The sequence below is a fragment of the Ixodes scapularis genome, unplaced genomic scaffold (assembly GCF_016920785.2).
Source record: "Ixodes scapularis isolate PalLabHiFi unplaced genomic scaffold, ASM1692078v2 PGA_scaffold1__304_contigs__length_218370807, whole genome shotgun sequence".
Taxonomy (NCBI): Eukaryota; Metazoa; Arthropoda; class Arachnida; order Ixodida; family Ixodidae; genus Ixodes; species Ixodes scapularis.
This window is the reverse complement of record NW_024609846.1, coordinates 37,999,696-38,022,421: the sequence shown is the minus strand read 5'-3', so window position 1 is coordinate 38,022,421 and position 22,726 is coordinate 37,999,696.

Sequence of the window (22,726 nt, the reverse complement as noted above, 5' to 3'; positions counted from 1 at the left end):
TCGTTTCACTTATTATTTGGGTTTCGCTGAAAATCAGCGAAACTTTTTTATCGATAAAATATTCAATTAAAGGGCGCCGATCATTCAGATTAAAATTGCATTCGATGCGTATGCCTAAAATACACATATTTTCGAAACGTACCTCAAACGTATCACTATCTCTAAATTGATACGTCCGAAGCGCATTTATTTTCTGGCCTACTGCATATAGGCAAAACGTGTCCGAGCAAACTATACTTTTGATATCGTACACGTGAGGTCAATATCGCAATAGTTGAACCCAATGAACCTTCGTGTACTAAAACATGCAGGTTTTAAAACGAAAAATTAAGATATCTTCATATCCAAAGAGGAAATAACACCCGCGATTCTACTTCGCCATACTCCATATCTTTGAACCAATATTACTAGAACGAAGATACGTCGGTGGAAGATTGTGTGTGCATTTTCATCACTCCGGTGCCCGGGGACCTGCCTGCCCATGCCTCCAATCTTCGCGGAACAACTTCAAGTTCCGTGGCCTGCGGAGAGGCGAACAATGGCTTACAAAACGAACTAGTCGCGGGGTGTATACAACTTAGCACTTGAGAAAGTTGATATGTGAAACTCGTGTAGCGATAACCAACTTGAGTGCCTTTTGCACCAGGCCTCTGAGCTGGACCCAGTTTTGACGACGGTTCCCATGCCGGGGAGGAGGAAGCACCTCTATAATTATAGTGAGAGTGACAACCTTCTCCCCGAGGGCTAGCTCATCTACATCCCTCCCTTGCTTTAAAACCAAACGGATTAACGTTAGTGTGGAGAAACACCTCCTAAAAAAATGACAGTTAAAGTTAGGCTCACGCCTTGTCGGTGTCCGTTGGTATTGATTTATAGAATAATTGTCACAAACAGCTATCTGGCGAACTGCCAAAAAAAAGACAAAAAAACTTTTGAACAGCATATTTTTTTTGCTCAGAGAACGGTTTGATGATGTTGGTGTTAAGGTAAATTATATCTTAGCCGAAACCAATTGATTGAAATGTAATAAAAATAAGCTTAACAACATATATATATATATATATACAGGGTGTCAAAAAAGAAAATTTACGCGGTCTTTTTTAGCGCAAATATCATTTAAGCATCGCCGAACGCTCGTTCTCCGCCCAAAGGTAGAGTTAGAGGTCACAACCAGATGCCAAAGTTTCAGCCCGATCCGATAACGTAATCTAAAGTTATATATGATTTTCTGAAAATTTGAATGCGAAAACGGAGCCCATTTTCGCCCGTTTTCGGTTTCTGGTGCCATGCGTTCGAAAACTCCGTCGGCCGCCCTTTTCCCATCGAAATTTTCAGAAAATCAGATATAACTTTTGATTAAGTTATCGGATCGGGCTGAAACTTTGGCACCTGGTTGTGACCTCTAGCGCTACCTTCGGGCGGAGAATGAGCGTTCGGCGATGCCTAGTTTATTTTTGCGGTAAAAGAGACCGTGTAAATTTTCTTTTGTGACACCCTGTATATGTAGTACAATCTATTCTACTATAGATATATTATATATTAATCTAAATACCCGTCAAATAATCGCGTGCCGTAGAAATACGATATATTTGTGCTAAATCGTATGCTCCGAAAGTTTGCTCCTTATGATTGCATTCAGTGGTCCCGTCCCCCGTTTTATTGGATTACATAACAAGAAGGAAAATAACAAATTGGACTCTGATGAAACAAACTGCGGCAAATAACAAAAAAAGTATACGCACCTCCGTAGAAAATGACACAAGATATTGTTAGTATCATTATAAATAGCAAAATGGAAGATAATCTTATTCTGAAAAACACGTCATGAATAAAGAAACAATCTACCCTTGGTGCCGTTTCTGCACAGATTTTCTAATGTCACGGGATGATTTTGTTATGTGTCAGTAGAGTCGGAGATGCGCTAATTATTAATTCAGCCCTTGAAGCGACAATACGATTCTAAGAAGATATGAACAAAAAAATCCATGAAAAGTGATTTTACAGTAGTAGCGGTAACAACTGTGAGTAGGAAAAGAGGCGCACCTAATTGGGGCGTGCTTTGAAAAAAAATATTCGTTCGTGCTCGTTATCGGTGCGGTGACACCAGCTGTATAATGATACTGAGATAAAATGAGGCTGACTTTTAGTTTTGGAGTACATCCATCTAAGTGACCAAGTAATTTTGGTTTGAATTAAAGATTTTCAGCAAATGTTGAGAGCTTATCACTGTAAAAAGGGTGTAGTCTTACACCCTTTGCCACATGTACTAAATCCCAAAACTTTACTTCGTCGTACAGCGCACTGACGTCTAACTGGCGGTATTAGATTTTACGAATGGCTTGATAACCGAATTGTACAACTTATTAAAAAAGCTAATGTACGAGTTCCTGACTGCAAAACAAATAATCGGGTTTTTTTTTTCTCTAGCCTGTGCCAAATACTTTATCAGTTTAATAAGTTATGTCGCACCGTTATCAATCCCCTCGCAACATTTGGGGCCGTCAGTTCGACGTCATTGCGCTGGACGTCGAACGGCACCTTTGGGTGTTGTAAATGTGGCAAAATGTATAAAACCACACCGTTTTATTAGAGTGATGAAAACAGTCCCATGCTGGGGTTTAGGTAAAACTTACTGAACGCTGTGAGCAACTGTTTTTGAAAAAGAAAAACGGTAGAATTTCTAAGAATATACATTGAGTAAAATACTGTGGCAACACGATCTTTTTTTTTTGCGTAACAAACGCTTGTTTTATCGTAGGAGTACGAGCAATGCTTCCGCGATACATTTTGACAAACAATGTTTATTTTAGTCTTATAATAAACAACTAACGTATGGAAGCGACGCTTCTTGGACGTGAGTAAAAGAATAGAACTCAAGGACAAGCATAGGACGGAAGCAATGGAAATGGATAGGAGAGCTCAGAACAAAGTGCGATCACATTCGCGTCAAACATACGTTTCCTTTTGTTGCGTGTATTCAGTAATCAAAAGTCGCGAATATGGAAAATTTTCTTAAATCTAACAATAAACACACAGAAGGGTTCCTTGTGCGGGACACTGCGACGGTATGACCTGCGGCAAACGTTTTGTTTTAATTTTTTTTTATTTTACCTTCGCTGAGGATGAACCCTGGAATTAACTCCGGTTTAGAATCGTTAATACGCCTATCATTCAGGAAATATAGATCCTAACCCTAACCTCAGTTGGAAAAGATACAACTAAACATTTTATGCATCAAAAGTCGAACTCTCTAGTTCATAATAAATGTGATTATAAAACAAAGACATTGTTGCCCAATCAAAAAAAAATATTAAAGATTGAAATACATTTTAACGCCCCCCCCCCCCCCCTTTTCTTCCAAAACATATTCTTTGTCCGTTTATTTTTCTAAACATTTAGCGGGGAAATTGTTTTTTCGTGACCAATATACTTTCCAGCCTCCTTCGCACGGGCGCTGCCATCTTGAAATCACGTGACGCGGACCGCAGAGGGCAGAGAGAAGGGAGGTGTTTTTCGTCCCGTTTTACCCCGATTTTTGGCCTTGCTTCATGAAGTGTCGTCTGATACTTATTTTTACTACTCAATTTCCTGCCAGTATTAAGTGCAAACTTTCTGGATTTGGTTTTATAGCACATTTCTTTCTATTTGCAGCGCCGGCGTACCGGATGAGTATGAGGAAAGGTATCAGCGGTAGCACTGGCACACATTGAGTATGTAGATGATTATAGGAAGCGCAAGGTGTATATAACGGGCATGAGTGGCGGGAGGCCGAAGGCGTGGGTATAGAACTGAGAAGAAAAAACCCTTGGTGAAAAGTCCGTTGTTGCTGTTTTCAACAAGGGTTTTTTCGTCTCATATATATATATATATATATATATATATATATATATATATATATATATATATAGAATCACGCATTCATGAGCTTAAAAAAGGCAAATATAGAAACCTAAAGGAGTCACTAAGCCTGTTTCTTGAAAGCATCGTGCTCTGCGTTCCTAACAAATTCAAAACGGTTGATTTTGATCACGTGGGGCGATAATTTTACAGTATACACATTCGCTTGATTTGTTTATTGACGCATTTAAAGATAATAGACATTATGCTCGGTCTCATGTCTGCGGTCATTCAAATTTCTTAATATGTTCAATTCAATTCATTTATTTAGACACAAAGGGTTGGGTTCCCCAGGGGAATAACCTGACGAAGACAGGTTGTAACTGCCTGACGAAACCGCCTGAGGCACGCAATATATGACGCCGGAAAGAACCCGTCTGCATCGAAATCACTCGAGTGCAGCGTTGCAGATGTAAAGTAAAAAGTGTATATGTTGAAACAGATAAATACCTTTCTATCGAAATTCATGGAATTGTGACTGGCATTTTACATGAGTTAAGCTTGCTGAAGGTCAATTGTTTTGTGCGATTTAATCTTATTTGGCAAGTCATCTGGAAGACAGACGTCAGACTTCAATTGACGCGTTTCTCCACTCATTAATATTCTCAATACATTGTAAGAAAATGTCCGTATAACTAATCGTTTGCTAAGCTCAATATTGTGAAATGGCGCCGACACATACTCTACATCTGCTGATAGTTGAAAGCAATTTCACGCTCGGACTAGGATGGACCATCAAAACCACTCTCGAGTACTTAATTCATTTAAGGAAACCGATGAAGACAAGATCGCTTTTTCTTCTTTTTATTGTTTTGTATCAGTACAAGCAAGTTTCCCGGTCGGAAATTGTCGCAAAACGTTGGTGTCCTCGGAAAGAGAACAGTGGGCACTAAACTTACGAGTTCATTTGTTCTCTGCGATTCAGCATATTGTTAGTGAGGTAGACGACCTGCTTTTTTCCTGTGCCTTCATGCATTAGTCTCATCATTAGTTTAATTTTATAGAAACTAATATCTATGGGTAGGTCCAGAACGGCCGTAAACATCCGTAATCCACCTCTTGCATCATTTCAGTCGTTTCGCCACCGAAACTGGCCAAACCAAGAACATAATCCGATGGAACTGTTAGTAAAAAAATGTCCAAAATTTATGCTCGTAATTACGCAGGGTTGGGCAGAAATACTCAAAAATGTATTTGGAAATACAAATACTGGGATACTTTAATATAGTACCTAAAATACTGATACTGACATATATCTGTAAAAGAGTATCGCGATACGTATCGGAAATACTTTTTAAATAGAGGCAAAAAGTATTTGGAAATACAAATACAGGAATACGTTTTAGGGAGGGCAGAAATACAGATACAGAAATACTGATACTGCGATACATTTTTCAAATTTATTTGAGACCAAATTAGATGAAGCTTGGAGCTGGAAGGGGAAGTTTTTTATCCTGAAATTACTTTCCCGTAGGCTTGGCACTTTGCCTTGTAGGAAGTGATTCGGGATGACGAGGAGTCTTCAATGGGCTCAGAAAAACGTTCCATCAAGGACTGACCGTGGTCTCTCCCCTGACATTCTGTCTGTCTGACGAGGGATGCGAAAAGACTTCGACCTCTAAATAAATTTTCTGTCATCCTAAATCTCATCAAGACGTCACCACGCGCCTGTCAAATAAGAACGCCCCTGTCAACATTTATCACATGATGTCACGGTGGAATGAAATGGTAATCTTTATCTGTAGGTGTGGCCTTGAACGTGAAACTTTAACACGCGGCTATATGAAAGGGCAATACATACATTCGTCGTAGGTTATCTCGTTGAAGATCGTGCAGGATTTTTGAGAAAGATGGACCACCTGAAACATCCTCGAACACATGTCTTATCTTCTGTTAGGGTTGAAAAAACGATACGGTGGCATTCCTCTTGTGAATGTGCTTCCTGCTGACCCTCCGCCACCGACGCATGGATTGCAGTCATCAGGTTTCGCCTTGCATACTCCAAATAAAGACCTCGTGGATTGCGATCTGACATTGCCGGCAGAGGTGCGAGCTCTCTGAGAAACAGCGCGCTCAGGACGATCCGCAGGTGTACGAAGTCTGGGTCGGCACAGCGGGGACACGTCTGACCTCCTTCCTGGGTTTCGGGTCACCTAGCAGCGGGTCACTTTCACGTCGGCTGATGACGTACCCTTGAGGCGTGCACAGTGGCGTACCAACTTGATTTTGAGTGGAGGGGCAAGCCCGACCACCCCCCCCCCCCCCCACCCCAGTGCCGGGGGGGCGGTGCCCATGGTATCCCTTGGGCGCTGCCGGCAAGTGTTTGCCCTGACCAGTGGTGGCTGTTTCAGGGGGGCAAAATACATGCCTTGCCTCCCCACTTTGAGAACTGGGGGGGCAAGCGCCCCCCTTCCCCCCCGGTTGGTACGCCCATGGCCTTGCAATATTACGGGCGCAGCTGCAGACGCCTTCAAATGTCTGTTGAACTTCACTGCGCGAGTTATCCTATACTATTTCAAGCCGACCACCGCCAGGCTTGTGCTGCAACGGACTGTGACTCAGCTTTTCCGGATAGGTGTACTGTGTACGTTTAGGCAAGAGAGACGGTTAGAAGCGGGCTTTGGATGCCCGCAGGCAATGACTCAAGAAACTTCTGCCTAAGGACCTGCGGCACAAGATGCTCTGACACCACTCCTGGCACGCCACCTACTTCGAGTCCCCGACTGCGCAACAGTTCTCAGAAGAGAGAAGAGGGCGCATAGAAAAATAGTTTGGAGAATTGGAAGGAACCCTGGTCAGCATGGTAACAATGCGCCAGCATCTCCTTGACCCTGGAGCCCTCAGAAGTAAAAAAAAAAAAAAAAAAATCGTTCAGATTGTTTTTTTTTTTTTTGAGGGGGGGGGGGGGCGAGTATTTCTCAAGAAATCTAACGAAATACATTTAACCCTGATTGTATCGCGATACAAAGGAATATTCAAAATGTATTTCGATACAGAAATACAAATACTGGTGAAGAAAACGTATCGCGATACAGAAATACAGATACGAAATGTATTCCTAAAATACTATCGTGATACATTTGTATCGCGATACTGCCCAACCCTGTAACTACGTCGCAGTTCTGAAGGTGACCCATTACCAAAGTATCATTGGTTCTGTACCACAAGGCATACTTTATATCATAAAACTAAGCGAAAAGCGACATAACACACCAACACAGCCGCGAGCCCGCTCAAATCGAAACCAACCAAATGAAGCCACTTTGGTTGGCTTCAATGCGCCGCGTGTGTCAGCGCCCTCGATCTGCCGGCCAGGAAACTACTGAGATGAGAGCGTCTATACACAAATTTCGTTTCGCCGCTAAATTTAGCGGGAAACGTGATGTCACGTGACGTGACGTCAAGAGACCTACAGAACAATTTAGTTTCCATGCTAAATTTAGCGGACAAACTGACGTCACATGACCCTAATAAAAAGAACATCAGAGAATCTTTGCATAACACAAGGAAATCCTGGCTCAACACCAAAAATCTTGTTCGTCCACCAGACAGGCTGATGTAAGCAGAACACCATCCTGGTGAACCCACTAGAGCGTCCGATGGCTACACTAGATGCCTGGTAGACTCTTAAAATCATCGTGATGTACTTCTTGTGGACTTGCAGGCACACCTGATGGCTTGACGTGCAAATCAGACTGCGTGTCCGACGCACCAAGCAGTTCAGCAGACACTCCAGCCTCATGTGGTCATGTGGTTGATGATAACAATATTGAATATAATAATAATAAAAATAATAATAATAATAATATATTTATTAACGAATGCGGATGTTGTAGAGTTAACGTCGTACTGGTCAAAGTCAGCTAGGGTTTGTAAACCCAAGTCCAGCGTTATGGCGTAAAAATAGAATGTTTACAGCTTAGAAATTTTAGCCCCATAATAAAACTGCGTTCAGTTATTAGAAAGGTAAAGGTGAGTTTCACATCAGGAGAAACTGAGCAGAAGAAAAAAACTTCAACACGCACGCACATCACCAGATGCACAGCGTCTGGATAGAGACAAAGCACTTCCTACCGTACATAAGACAAGAAACGGTTTTCAACCGTTTACATAAATGTGATCAATCCGTGCTCCACGATAAATCGCAATCAAAGTGAATACCAAGGTACTTTCTGGAGCTAAAATAATGGACGGGTACACAATTGGTGCATAGACAATCGCCTTCATAGAAAAAAAGTAAAAAAAAATATAAGATAGGCTCACGCATTTCGGAGGATCTCAGAAACATACAAGTTTGGTTTTTTTCAGTCTTCACTCGCAGCTTATTTAACGAAAACCAGTCAATCAGTTTCATTACGTTTGCCTGAAGTATTTCGACCGCACGTTTGCATGCCAGATGTCGAGAAAATAAAACAGAGTCGTCAGCGTATTGCAGTGCCGTGGATCTTGTGATTGCCGTTGGCAGGTCATTGACGTAAATGTTAAGCAATAATGGTAATATAATAGAGCCCTGTGGAACCCCAGATATCAAGTACATTTCGGAGCTGCGAGACATGCCCAGAGAGACAACCTGGGTACGATTGAAGAGAAAAAATTTGAGCAATTAATGGAACGGTCCCCGAAAGCCAGCCCGGTACAATTTGTGTAAACGTTTGTCGTGGTTCACAGTATCAAAAACCTTAGCTACATAAATGAAAAGTGCACACATGTATATAATATTCTCAAAAGGGCAATGCAAAGTGTCTAAGAAATTTTCAAGAAGATGAAAGGTGCCACGAGCAGCAAGGAACCCGTATTGACTTGGTGAGATTGGGGAGTGTTCGTCAAGAAAGTCAGTCATAAAAACAACAGGATGTTTTTCGAGAATCTCAGATACACAACAAAGGATCTCAATGGGCCTGTACGACGAAACTTCGTCTGGTGCGTCACCTTTGAAAAGAGGAACCACTAAGGCTTGTTTTAATTCGTCGGATACAATACCTGTTCCTAATATAGTGCTGATATGGGATAAAAGCACGTTCTTTATCAAGAAGACTCGCTCCGTCAGAGAAATTCCTACCGCCGACAGACAAGAAGGCCATGCGAAGATTCCTTGAACTATGTGCCTACTATCGGCGTTTTGTTGGGGATTTTGCCAGGATTTCCGCACCGTTCACAAACCCCACGAAGGACGCGGAGAAGTTTGAATAGGCCGAGGAGCAGCAGCAGGCATTCGACGAGCTATAGTGACAACTGCAGACTCCGGTTCTTGGACACTTCGATCAGGATGCGGAAATTGAGTTTCACACGGACGCAAGTAACGAAGGACTTGTAGCGGTACTGGTTGAAGTGCAAGAAGGCACAGAGCGAGTCATCGCCTATGGAAGTCGGGGACTGCCCAAGGTGGAGAGGAATTACTCCACGGCTCAAAAAGAGTGTATTACGGTCGTCTGGGCAATCACGAAGTTTCGCCCGTACGTTAACGGGAGCCCGTTCCGCGTGGTCAGGGCCCACCACTCGCTCTGCTGGCTTGCGAACATCAAGGGCCCTTCAGGACGCCTAGTTCTATGGAGTCTCCGACTACAGGAGTTCAACATGACCGTGGTCTAGAAGTCATGACGCAAGCTCATCCACGCCGACTGACTGTCTAGAGCCCCATTCGAGACACCTCCCGGCAGCAGCGACGGCGATGACGACGAGTGCTTCCAAGCCGCACTGAACACCGACAACCTTGCACGACTTCAACGAGACGATCCGCTGCTGCTTGCCCTAAAAGAGCACCTGGAAGGGCGCGGGAGTACCATGCTACGTGTTTTCTCACAAGCCCTGCCGACCTTCACCATTCGACATGGTATACTCTATAAAGAGAACTTAGGAGACAACAACTCGCCATGGCTGTTGACCGACCTACGAGAGTAGATCTTTCAAGACTGCCATGGCGACCCGACGTCCGGACACCTTGGTTACAGTCCGACGCTGGCCCATATTCATAAAAAGTATTACTGGCCCAAGCTTCCCAAAACCGTCCACCTATACACTCGATGCAACGAGTGCTAATGGCGCAAGAAAACTCCGTAGAGGCCGGCGGGTCTCCTGCAGCCAATTCCTCCGCCAACTGCACCCTTCCAGCAGACCGGAAAGGATCTACTTGGTCTTTGCCGTCGTCAACGTCAGAAAACCGTTGGACAATCGCCGCCACAGATTATCTTACGCGGAACGCCGAAACGAAAGCATTTCCTTTAGGCACTGCTGTGGAAATCGGCAAGATTGTTTTATCCAGTCCATTGTCCTTCGACACGGCGCTCCCTAATCTCTCATTACAGACCATAGATCATCGTTCATGGCTCAGCTGACGCAAGACATTATTCGTCTTAGTAGCACCAGCCACCATCAAATCACTGCGTACCATCCGCAAACAAATGGACTAACGGAAAAGCTAAACAAAATTATCGCCGACATGATCTCCACGTATGTCGACGTAGAGAACAAGACTTACGGGACGTTTGCTTACAGCACGGTGGTGCGAGAGACCACAGGAGTAACACCGTTTCAGCTGGTGCATGGCCGAAAAGTAACGACCATGCTCGACGCGATGCTGCCCCGCGAACCAGCTGACGATGGGGGCCAAGACTCCCAAGTTGTTGCTCAACGAGCTGAAGAGCTTCGCCAGCTCGCCCGATTCCGTATTAAAGACGAACAACCTACCGACGCTACGCGGTACAACTTTCGGCGGATCGACATCCGCTCCGAACCCGGAGACCGTGTGTGGGTCTGGACCCCTTTACGATGACGCGGTTTAAGCGAAAAAATCCTGAAGCGCTGCTTCGGACCTTATAAAGTGCTACGTCGACTTGGGAATCTGAACCACGAGGTGATGCCCGACGGAACACGGACTTCATCGCGCCGCCCCCCCAACAACAGAAGTCGTCCACGTCGTGCACCTCAAGCCGTACTACGATAGGTAGGACTGTGATCTTCATTTTTTGTACTGCGCTCAATAGGACTGTGTTTTAGAAGCCTCCGTTGTTTACCATTGTTTTGCTTTTTTTTTCTGATTCATTTCCTGTGAAGCTGCATCGGGACGATGCTCTTTTCAAAGTGGGGAATAATACCATGCGCCGAGCGAGAGCGTGCGTGGCCGAATGGTTATCGCTCTTGACTGTTGCGCGCAAGATCAGGGGTCTATTCCAAGTAGCGGAATGTTCCTTTATTTATTCTTTCTTTTTGTCGTTCTCGTGAGTTTGAGAACTTTCTTGAGTCACCGAGTTACTAATGTTCTACGCGCCGAACGTTCTAGGATAAATGTTCCAGAGACCCACGCAGGTACAAAGGATGCTCCCCGTGCCGAGCCGGAGTCAGTCTCGCCCCAGCGCTCGATCATGCTGTTTCGCCGATATCAACGCTTGAGATGCTAACTTGCTTCTATTTAGTTTTGGGCACAAGTTCGCCCCATTAAGCGTTTAGTTTCTGCAGTCATTCTTTACCTCGTCATTTGTCACTCGTGACCATATATATTAGTTTTGAGAAAAGTGCTTGTACATTATATGCGTAGTTTCATGGCGTACCACCGGTGTTAATTAACAATATGCTAACGTTATCTAGAGCATGATTTCCTTACAAACGTTATTTTTAAATGTTTAGGTTAAAAAATATATGATTTGAATAATGCATGATAGACAGAGAACGCGGTAGCTTTGAGTTCGGTTTAAAAGTTTGTACATTTTAAGATAAAAAATGATTCGTAGATATTTATATAAAATAGCGCAAACACAAATGTGGGAAGAAGAACGGGAGAGGGCAGAGTAGTAACTTGCCTTTAGAGTTTTAGCTTTACGCAGCAAAGGAAAATAGAAGAAAACACCGCATTCTACTGCCTTGAATGTGTGTCCGCCTCCCTGCCCAACCATGCGCCCTCATAGCTCAAAGGCTTGCACGTGCAGAGGCCAGATTGTTAACTTCAGGATATCCATTTCCTTTCTCGCCAACGTCACTGATGGTTAATGATGCAGTCTGCCTCCCAGATGTTAGACGTAAAATTACATGAGTACCTTAAAGCTCGTTCTTTCTTTATGCCTTCACAAGATGCTTGTGTTCTGCAGCACAGTTGACACACAGATTCCTCACAGGGGATCGGTAGGCGTCCCCCGAGTATAACTCGCAAAGAGTAGCTTAACCTACGAAGCCTGTCGTTCACACACCTTCTAGTTAACCCGACTTAGGTACTGCCAGCACGAGCCGTATCTACATATGGCAGTACCTACATATTACTCGTTTTCTAGTTTTTCCCTCAGCCTTCAGGTTAACTCTTGAGAAAATTTAGGTAAATGTTTTGGGTGCTAAAAATACCACTCAAACCCAAGAACGGCTGCCAAAGTTTTTTTGTTCTTTTTCAATTGGTCGATTCATACCGGCACCTTGTACCGGTATCAATCGACCATCTGTCTCCTTTCCACCCTGTTGGGTTTTGTTGCCAGTAAACCTTTTGCTATATTAGACACAGTACATGACACGTCTGACATTAGGTCAGACGGATACCCTGATTTTGTGATCCTGTCTGCTTGTTTTCAAAAGTTGTCCCACAGAATGTGAAATCACGACTTCTCGAGTTCGGAGCCTAGACACGATAGAGCAACACCCCTTTTAATTACTTCGGAATGGAACGACCTATATTCGAAATTAGCTTATTCTGAGAGGGAAATATAGGGACACCTACCGGTCCACTGCAAGAAATGTCCGTGGAAAACCGTGGTTCCAGAACACAGCTACCATTTTGCAGGCAAAAGTACAAAGTGTCCGGGATTTACTCGAGGCGTACTACATCTACATCTATAGGACAGACTGCATCAGTGAACTATCAGTGACGTTATCGAACAAGAAAATAGAGGTCACAAAGTTGACAATGGCGCACCCCCCCCCCCCCCCCCCCCCCCCCCCCCCCCCCCTCGGTGTAGGGTGTTTAGCGTTCAGGGGCATGCTGTTGGATGCACGTGCCAACGTGTGGATTGAGGTGCCTCCTTGTTTCTCTACCATTCTGGCTTTTAGTAAAATTCATAGTTGCAAGTTTGCTTTAGGCCCTGTCTCGCTCTTCTTTCTATATTTGTGTCTGCGCTATCATAAATATATATATATGATCTTTTTATAAACAAAAATGTATACCTTCAAGGCGAGCTAAAACCTACCAAGTACTCTATCTTGTTTCGTTCAAAGGATGTTAATTTTTTGATCAACAAATATATGCAACATGTATTAGCAAATCATAGTCCGGATAAGATGGCAATTTGTTCATTCACTGCTGCGGTACGGGATTAAACTACGCATACACACACAAGCAGCTTTCACCAAACAAAAATATATCTGTAGAAAGAGGCAGAAACCAGACTCAGCTACCTTTACATTGTGGTAAATACGCAAATTTGACGAACAAAAAAAAAAACAAGAATTGCACGAACAGTGGTGTGCATCGCCAAGGCTTTTTTTCCGCGTCAAATTCGCATTGTTCTCATCCTGTAAGATGATCAACTAACTCGCTCAACTTTATGACTCGTAGAACTTTATTCGCTATGCACCGCGCCCTATTCTGTTTCAACGCTGTGTCTGTGCACTTCTTGTTTCGTTTCCTTCGTCAAATTTCCGCTGCTCCACTCATAGGATTATTAACCAACCCGCCCAATTTTCGGCCTTGTTAAATCTCAGCTATCCTTCTCATATTGACCAGGGGTCGCCAAAGTTTTGCTGCAGTAGGACAAATCGCCGCAAAGCAGAGGTGTATCAGGCCGGACGCAGAAATGGAGATTGGAAATGGAGATCTCCTAGATCGTGGGTGGCCAAGCTGCGTCCCGCGAGCCGCATGCGGCTCTTCACTTGTTAAAGTGCGGCTCGCAGCTCCCTCCCCTACCTCCCCGCCCCCCCAAAAAAAAAATTAAAAAAAAAGAAAAATGAAATGCAACGCGTTTTACATTCAAAGACAGGTTGCGGTTTGGTAGTCTTGCGCTACTGCTACGTTACGTATAATTAGACTGTTTTTTACTCGGATAGATTGAAAGTAGTTCAGGTTTTGTTTATTGCTCTGGACAAAAGTTCGTCCCCCCCCCCCCCCCCCCCCGCGGCTCTTGGAAGTTGTGTGGTTTCGTTTGCGGCTCTCAGGCCGGGTCAGCCTGGCCACCCCTGTTCTAGATGATCGGAGAAGCGTTGAAGACGCATCCTCTCAATCATGCATGCAGCAATATATTTACAATCCCTCTGCAGAGAAATCGTAAAGAACAGCATGGTGCGGGGTTTTGGGGTAGGGACATCTTGCGCGAATGAGTTTAGTAAAATAACTACTTATACTGTTGTTCCCATATTCGTTATATCACTAAGGGCCTTTTATACCACGACGGAAATGTCCTATGTACTTGATTAAAATGGTTAAACTCATGTCAATACCACCAAAAAGTAAAACATTATTTTTATGCTTTCAAAGCAAAAATTATCAAAAGAATGGTGGTCAATGGACAGTAGACTTTCTAGAACCGTTGAAACATTTACACACGCTTTTAATTTACGTGGTCATACAGTTTATTTTTTCTGGGATATTTTGAAAAGAACACTATAACTATTTCGGAATTTAGGAAATAGTTTTTGACATTGACAATTCTCCAACCACCTGGATAGCGTAGTCGGTCCATTTGCAGTCTTAGGAATTTACAACGTCAGGAAAATTAGGAAGGCCAATTCCGAAGAAGGGTTGCCAAAACCTCATAAGTAAATTTTAAGTACATCGTGATCTCAGTGGGGCAACGGATGCTTAGTGTTTCTGAAGAGGAAGAGTGGGAAGAAGTGGTGAGAAATCTAAGTTAGTCACCCGACATAATAGAGGTCAAGCTGACTAGAGAGAAACCAGAATGGAGTTCTTTATTTTGCTGAATGCATAAAAAGCAGTAAAAGCTTAGCTGACATTGCCTAGAATTAGTCTCGTATTTTGACGTTATGTATTACGCTATTTGCTAACCATGTATAATGATGATTTTTGATTGGGCGATTTCTACATATTAAACATATTAAATATTAATATATAAATCAAAAATACTCTTGATAAAAAACGCTCCGGCGTAGCTTTGTGGTAACGCGCTCACTTTACACGCAGTGCGCGCAGGTTCGAATGTTGGGAACATCGCAGCGGCGGGCGATTTGTTTCAAGCATTTGGTGACATCGACGACGGTCACCCTACGCCCACTTACGCCAACTAAAACATCAACTACAACAAAAGTGGTCGTCATATCTAGTGGAGAGAAGAGCCCACAACACCCATCGCCGTAAAACAAGGCATGAAAACAAGTGAGGTTCCACTCGAGGGTCTCGGTCTATTAGTGCGTCCTGCACGCGTACGCAGGATGCGAGAAGCTCTTGTGCCCCCCGCTGCCTCGCAAAGGATTTCAGTACAAAATAAATACCGAGGAGAGGTTTCACGCCACGGCGCTTCGGGCAAGAATGAACCGCCATGCTGAGCACAGCACCACTTAACCGTCATAAAGCGGCATCACGTCACCCAAAAGCGCAGAGCGCGCGGAAAACCTAATCGCTATAGCCATCCTAGTACAGAAAACTCTACTTTAAATGGATAATTTACTCATTTTTATCTTCTTTCTTAGCACGAATCCTCAACTCAAGTGGAGGTACACGCGTCACATACCGGGTTTTGAAACATAAAAATACGATTTTTAGGCGCTCTCAGAGCAAGCACAATGTTCGGAGGCATTTGAGAGAACCATATCTCCTTCCCTAAAATTCTTTGAAATTTTTCAGGAAGAATACATCAGCTTCTTAACGTTCAAAACAAGATGAAACAATATCCAATTAAAAGTTTGCAACGTACGCATAACTAGATGTATAATTCGTATGCCACATGTATGTAGCAGCTCATTATTGCGTAGGAGGATGCATCCGAGGGTGTTTTTACAATCATAGATTACCGTACAGCTGATTACGACGCGGAAATTCTACAAGGATGCCACGTTTCACAGATATATACATACGGCTTCAAAGGCGTCATTTCAGTAAACAGACTACTTATTAACGCCAGCAAAGATACGATCGAAATCGGGTGAAGACACGAACTATGTTGGCGGTTCATTCATGTACATTCCATACAAACTACTACACTCATAAAGAAGAGGTTCGTGACTGCTGCATTTTAACGTCGCTCCACGCAAACCACTGGGAGCTTAAGCCGATGCCGTCACACTTTTGAGACGCAATCTGAAGCAGACAGAAGCAGACGGCGTCCGACGTGCGATACTAAGCCTTACACCCCCATCGAACTTTTCGATCACAATACCACCGCTGGAATCTCAAGCCGTGGCGCAGAACCTAGTGCGAAAAAAGTGGACGTGGTTACCGCTTAGTGACATACGCTCGTGTAGGTGTAAAACCGCAGTAAAGTGCAGAATAATTGCTGCAAGAAGCTGGAGTAGTAGGAAATCTGCCCGGCCGCCATATTGAAAATATTCCTTCGCAAGAACAAGATTGGTTCACACCGGTCGTAACGTCACGGAAATGATCGGATCCGATTGGCTGCAGAGGAAAACAAGATTCCCTTTGAGGCACATTTTCGATCCCATTTTTGACTGGTAATCGACCATAGCGACGATTACAACCGGAGAGGAATGAAAACAATGATGCCACAAAACTCGGGGGGCTTTTGAGCGGCGTCCGCAAGGGGCAGAGAAGCCGACACGAGTGTCCCCAGGCACCTAGTGACCTGGCGCGGTTTTTCGGATATTTGTTTTTTCAATTTTAGGGAAAGAAACACGCAAATATTCTTTGGGGGGGGGGTGTTGCGGTCGTTTTGTTTAATAATTACGTTTTGCTGAAAAGCAGCAACACCAATTAATCGATTAATTATTCGATCAAAGGGTGCCGATTATTCAGATGAAAATTTTATTCGACGCCTAACCCTAAAATACACATATTTAGAAACGTTGCTCAAACGTATATCTTTGTCCATAGCGATACGTCCGAAGCGCAATGGCGCGATCTAGAGCCAACTTAGTTGAAGCCTGGACGAAGCTCCCGGCAGACTGGCCCAATATATGAGCCGGGGAAGTGTGCTGCTATTACGGTCGATATCCTACACTTGATGTCAATATCGCAATAGTGGAACCCGATAAATCTACGAGTACACAAACATGCAGGTTTGAAAACTAAAAATGAAGATATATTCTTATCGAGAAGGAAACAGCACCGTCGATTCCCACCTCTTTCTAACTCCGCATACCCCATATCTTCGAAGCGATATTACTAGAACGCAGATACGTCAATGGAAGTTTGTGGGTGCCTTTTCATTACTCCAGTGCCCGGGGACCTGACTTCCGGCGCCTCCAACCCTTGAGAAACAGCTTCCAGTTCCGTGGCCTGCGGAGAGGAAAAAATGGTGTACGGAACGAACTAGTCGCGGTGTATACATAACCTAGCAATTCAGGAAGTCGACATGTGAAGGTGGTGTAGCGATGACCAACTTGAGTGTCTTATGCACCAGGCCTCTGAGCAGAACCCAGTTCTGACGGCGGTTACCATGCCGAGGTGGAGGAAGCGACTCTATAATAATAGTAATAGTAACAAACCTCTCCCCGATGACTAGCTTAAAGAAATGCTCCCCAGGCAGCATACCAATGCTGGTCCGGAATTGGCCTAACATAGGCAAAGACCGGCCTCAATATCACAACATTGGAAGCGCTACCCTATTCAACGTTGGCCCAGTCATTGATGCCAATGTTGGGCTACTGTTCAGCCATCGTTCCAGCCAATATCGGCTCCATCATTGGTGCCAATGTTGGGCCATTGCTAAACAATGGTTCCAGCCAATGGTGGTTTCACATTGGCAAAGACCGGCGTAATATTGGACAATACTGGAAGCGCTGCCCAATTCAATGTTGGCCGTCATTGGTGATGATGTTGGGCCACCGTTTCACTTTTCCAGCTGTATGCAAATACACTCGCCAATCTGTTTGGAAAAAGGAAGGTAAACAGACATATGAGATTGTTTTGAAACCTCCTAGAAGTTCATTACACACAGCCTATTCTGTAGAGAAGTACAAAGTAAGCGATTTGTAGTATGGGAAGAGGCAGTACTACTCAGCTGTTATATAACTAAAAAGATTGCAAAGCAAACAACAACCAGGGTAATTCTTGGGTAGTGCCCAGTCTCCCGGCAGCCGGGAGAATTTTTTCCCCGAAAGTCTACCGGTAGTCGCCGCTCACTGGCGGTGCAATCAGTTCATCGAACGACATATTATCGACAGATCGTTCTACCAACACTCGATGTTTCATAACAAATCTCAAAATAGCTTTTTTTTCGTAATTAGCCGCTGCAGATTTACTATGAAGCGGCGAGAAAGGGTGGGCTGGGTCGGTGAGCACGTGCCTCAGGTATACACGCGCGACGAAATGGCCCTACAACGTGCAATTCGCGTAACGAATGTCGATGAAACGTTAATGCCGACGAAACGTTGTGTCTATGAAATGTGTATACACGAAAGCGTGGCCGTAGAACGTGCTATCACGAAACGCAAAGGGAATAAAATTCAGTATTCTACCTGCAGTTGTCACATGATTTCAAACAGCCAATGGCAGGTGATTGCTGGTAGAATTCGGGGGAAATTTGTTTTCCGGCTGCCAGGAGAAAGACACTGCCTAACTCTACAGGTAATCCGGAAAAGTACCCGTAGAAGAACGATTAATTATCGCGAAGTAAGTTGCAGCGCACTTACGTTGACGATGCCGGACTTGAATGATTTAATCCGGGATATGTGTTGACTCGGGCACGGCAGAACAGTCACTCAAAAACGAAAACGAGAAGGAAGGTGTCCGTGAAGATTAAACATAATGTAGCACAAGCTGCGTTTTCGAACCGGACACAAAACGTACCACGTGAATCGTTTGGTCGTCTCTGAAAAAAATCGCTCGTTGCCCACTTATGGGTAGGACTTTTTGAACGAAATACTTTTCTTTAAAACCAAACTGCTGAGCTTGAGATAGGAGAGACACCTTGCCACATATACCACCCCAAAACTTCAGTCCGTCGTACAGTGCACTGATGTCTAACAGGTGGTACCAGCTTTTACAAGTTGATGACCGAGTGGGAGAATTTATTTAAAAAGCTACTGTACGTGTTACTGACTACAAAACGTATGCTTGGACCTCGAAAGGGGTTTTCGAGGTTCTCTTCGGGGTCTTCTTGTTCTACTGCGAAACCTCACCATTCTTTTTTCTATAGCCTTTGCTATTTACTTTATCTCTTTAATAAGTTACATAGCACCGTTATCAAGCCGCTCGCAAACGTTGGGGCCGTCAGTTCGAAATAAGGGTACTGTTCGTCGAACCGAACTTTTGGGGTCTAGTATATGTGGCAAAAAGTGTAAAACTACACCCCTTTTTAGAGTGGTGAAAACAATCCCCTGCTGGGGATTACCTAACAATGACTCAACATTGTGGACAACTGTTTTCGAACAAGTTTGCTAGAATTTCCAGGAATGTACGTTGTATAAAATACGGTGGTACCACCCCTATTTTTTTTTTAGCAAAACAATCCGTGCTTGCTACACCGCTGGAGTACGAACAATGCTTCCGCGATACATGTTGTCTCAGCTAGGCGTACGATGAAGATTGTTTATTTTACAGTCTTGAAATAAACAACTTACGTATGGAAGTGACGCTTGCTTGAACGTCAGTAAAATAATAGAACTCAAGGACATGTGCAGGACGCAAGCCAATGTACTGTCCTTACTCAACAATAGACATTGATAAAAAAAACCAGAACAAACTTGGATCACATTCGCGCCAAAATTAAAGTTTCCTTGCTCAGTTATGAAACATCGCGAATGTGGAAAGTTTTCTTAAATCTAACAATCAAAAAGGGTTCCTCGGTACAATGTCCTGTAACGGTATGGCCTACGACAAACTTTCGTGTGTTTTTTTGTGTTTTTTTTAACCTGCGATGGAGGAAAAATTTTTATAAAACCCCGCTTGAGAATCATTACTTCGCCTATTAATAAGTAAATGCATTCCCTAACCGCGAATTGAATTGTAAGCAACATCTCAACATCATTTCATACAAAACAAATATAACTTTTTAGTATCGTGATAAAGGTGATTATGAAAACGTTATTCATGATTCAACAATATAGAAATTGCTGGCAACGTTCCTTTCTATTTAGTATTAATTGCTGACTTTTAAAGCATGAAATTGTCTTTATCGCAAACTCCTGCCCCCCCCCCCCCCCCCCCCCCAAAAAAAAAAAAAGTCTGTCTCTTTGCTTGTTTGTTTATTTATTTCCCGAAACATTTAGCGGGGAAATTGAATTCACGTAACGAATAGACTTTTAACGCTCCGCCGCTTGGGCGCTGCCATCTTGGAGTCACGTGACGCGGCTACCATAATGTGGCTTCAACTTTTCACTCCTCTCTCCCCTCCGCGCCTTGGTGAAATTGTTGTAATCGTGTTTTTCGCCGTGTTTTACCGCGATATTTTTCATCTGTTGCCTACTTTTACTACCTAACTGCGTGCCATTATTCTGTGCGCAACGTCTATTTTTTTTTATTAATAAAACGTTTTGACTATTCGCACCGTCGGCGTACCCGATGCCTGTGAGGAAATAAGCCATGCAGCGTAAGCACTGGCACACATTCAGCATGTAGGCGACTCTAAGACATACCAGGGTTGAGATGCCAATTATTTACGAGATATCAAAGTTGCTTAGGTGATAGTGGCTAATTGATAGTGGCGCAATAAGAAGCGCAAAGTGTATTTATGTATGATAACGCATTTCTGATCTTAAGAGAATATAAGTGCCTGTTTCTTGAAAACATCGTGGTCTGCCTATATGATCTTATGATATTATAGAACTATGTCTCTTTTTTGAAAGCATCGTGCTCTGCCTTTATAACGAATCCAACACAGTTGCTTTTGATTATATGGGGGAGTCATTTTTGGAGTATAGACATTCGCTTGATTTGTTTATTGGTGCATTTCAAGACACTACACAGTGCATTCGGTCTCATGTCGGCAGTCATTCAAGTTTCTTAATATATCTAATTCAATTAATTTATTTACACAAAGGGTGGGGTGCCCCAAGGGAAAATCCTGACGAAGACAGCTTGTGAGGGCCTGACAAAACCGCCTGAGGCACGCAATCTGTGACGCCGGTAAGAGGCCGTCTGCATAGAAATCGCTCGTGCGCACCTCTGTCGATGCGGGATTTACTCTCGACGCCGCTAAAAAAATAAAAAAAATAATAATTCAAATAAATATCTCTCTGCCCAAATCCATGAAATGGTGACTGGCTCTCTCCTTAAGACAAGCTTGATGGAGGTCCATTATCTTGCGTCGTTTAATTTTATTTCGCGAAGCATACGGAAGACACTCAAGCTTCAATTGATAGGGTGTCACCTATCTCATATTTCCAATAAATTGTAATGAAATGTATGGATAACAAATAGTTTCCTAAGGTGAGCTTGGTAAAAAGCTACTAATAAATACTTTAGCCGGGCTGATAGTTTAAAACAATTTCCTACTCAGCCTAGGATGGACCACCAATACGTATCTCTAATTCTTAATTTGCTCAAAGAATATGATAAAGACAATATCGTTTTTTTTTTTTGGCACTCCTCGGCATCATTGCACGACAGTTTCCTGGCCGGAAATTTTCACAAAACGTTTGTGTCCTCGAAAACCAAATAGTGAGCACTAAACATGCGAGTTCACCTGTTCTCTGTGATTCAGCACATTGTGAGTCAGGTCGTCGACCTGCTTTTTCCTTGTGCCTCCATACACTAGCCTCTCCATTAGTTTAATTTTTATGAAGACGAGTATCAGTAGGTACGTCCAGTACGGCTCTACGGCGTTTCCTACCTGTCTTATTATTGCACAGGAAACGAAATGTATCCAATCGGAGGTGTTCTGCAAACATACGACGCCGCGTGCGACGCGGTACGACGCTTGGTGTCACGTGGTACGTCCTCGTTTATGCTCCAGAAATGCTCCCACTGTACTGTCTCGTCTACATGTAAGTATTCTTTGTTTATGAGCTTTTGAGCTTTAGAGACACGGTATCATCATCATCTGGGGGAATCAAGAGCCACGTTATTGAATATAAACGGGCACTTCCCACCATCGTACGTGGTCTCCGAGGAGCTTATAAACGAACATATGCAGATGAATGAACCGTACTTAATCCAATGAATCAAAGAATTAAAGTTTTCAGGAACCCGCCAAAAGACAAAATAACAGCAGAGCCACGATTTGAACTCGGTGCCTCCCAATGTCCGGTCGGGTGTGCTAACCTCTACACCAATCCACCTTGACTTTCTGGCGTTTCCTATCTGTCTTATTAATGCACAAGGAGCGCAATGTATCCAATCGGAGGTGTTCTGGAAACACCTCCGAAACACCTTCTATATATAACGGGCATGGTGGCGGGAGGCCGAAGGCGTGGGTATATAAGTGAGAGAAACAACCCTTAGTGAAAACAGCAACAACGGACGATTTATTCTTCGACGTTTCGGCCGGAGTCCGGCCATCGTCAGGAAGAACTTTTACAGATAAACGCGGGTTGTATTTATACAATGCTACGGTCGAGTCCAAGTTTCAAAAACGGCGGGATGACGGTTGGAGGTTTCAAAGAAGCGTAGGAGGAGTTGTATAAATGCTTGCCCATCTGGAACTCCTCCTACGCGTCGTTGGAACCTCCAACCGTCATCCCGCCGTTTTTGAAACTTGGACTCGACCGTAGCATCGTATAAACACCACCCGCGTTCATCTGTCAAAGTCTGACTCCGGCCGAAACATCAAAGAATAAATCGTCCGTTGTTGCT